A 1,391-nucleotide genomic window follows, 5' to 3' on the forward strand; every position below is an offset into this window, starting at 1 on the left:
GCGAGCCGTTGCACCTGGCCTAGAGTCACTCTTTTGGGTTAAGACGTTCTCTCTAGAAAGCCTTTGTTAATTATAAGTAAGGATTGATACATTGACCTATTACATCAACTATGATTCCGGCAAAGATAACCTCACTATCTCAATCAGCTGTTAACTTAGAAAGCTAGACTTTTATGGTGTTAAACACACACACACACACACACACACACACACACACACACACACAAGCAGCTTTGGGTTTTCCAGTCCTATACTTAGCACATTGTAGCACAAAGAATCTCCTTAATATGTTTGTATTAAGTTAATAGGCAAGTGAAGAGGAAAGGCTGTAGTGTGTTTTATGGGGAGATAGGGTCAGGTGTGTCTAGATATTAAAGCCTGGATATTAAGGTTACCAAAGGTGAAAGATTTTGATGAAAGAATAAAAACATCCATGTCCAAGATTTCCAGTTTCATTTCTCAGTCACTAATTTGAAGTTACCAAATAAACAAAGTGAAAATGGGTGAAACGTACTTTGAGTTACAATAAGTTTATCTTAATTCATTGACTTTTCAACTGCTCAGATGTCTTAAAATTTTTTTAAAAGTAACTTGTTACAGTAAAGAGTCACACAAATACTCATAGCAGAGGAACAATTTCTGGATTTTATTTTTTCAGTCGGTGAGCTTTTTAAGGATTTGGAGAGGATGAGAATAAAAGGGTGACTTCTTATTTTCAGTTTTTCTATTTGGATGTGTCAAATTCCTAGTAATTTCTAACACAGCAATGGAAATTTACAAGGTGCCTGAAAGAACAAATAGAACTTTCAGACCTGGAGAAATTCTAGTAATCATCACTCTGGATACATTATTATAATTAGTATTTTTAAAAAGAAAACAATCTTTCAGAAAGATAGGAAGTTTAGGAACCAAAGCCAGAGGCCCTAATAGAAATCCCCCCTCCCATCCCCTCATCCCCACCTTCTTCGCTGCCCTTTACTGACTTAGCAGGAACAGTTCAAACACGCCCACAGCCCAGGAAATAATGAGACCCAAGTGATCCAGTTAGATAGAAAAAGTAGTTTGCTTTTTGCCTGGCATCTCCCAAATTATCGTGAGTTTAAGCAAACAATAAAATAAAAAATGTTTCAGAAGCCAATTCGGCTCCCAGGCCCAAACCAAATTTCGAACCTGGTACTTTTCCTAAGTGCCGGCCAAGAAATGGGCGGTAAGTTAAAGAGCTGGTGGCGCCTCTGAACACACCCGGGCAGGGCGAGCAGGTCCTTGTCCAGGGAGACCCCTTCTCCTGGCTTTAGGGAAGGTGCTCCCTGTCCCCGCGGGTTCCTCCGTAGGAGGCTGGGTCTGCGGGACGCGGCGCCGGGCGGGTGAGAGAAAGCCCGGGCAGAAGAACA

At 41.1% G+C, this 1,391-nt stretch overlaps 1 protein-coding gene across 2 annotated transcripts in view; it reads left to right on the top strand.

The window, feature by feature from the left end:
• The window catches only part of TMTC1 (transmembrane and tetratricopeptide repeat containing 1), a 710,718-nt gene that overhangs the window by 388,822 nt on the left and 320,505 nt on the right, over window positions 1-1,391 (top strand). The gene's annotated exons all lie outside the window — the stretch shown is intronic.

This window comes from Mandrillus leucophaeus, unplaced genomic scaffold (assembly GCF_000951045.1).
Source record: "Mandrillus leucophaeus isolate KB7577 unplaced genomic scaffold, Mleu.le_1.0 Scaffold203, whole genome shotgun sequence".
Lineage (NCBI taxonomy): Eukaryota > Metazoa > Chordata > Mammalia > Primates > Cercopithecidae > Mandrillus > Mandrillus leucophaeus.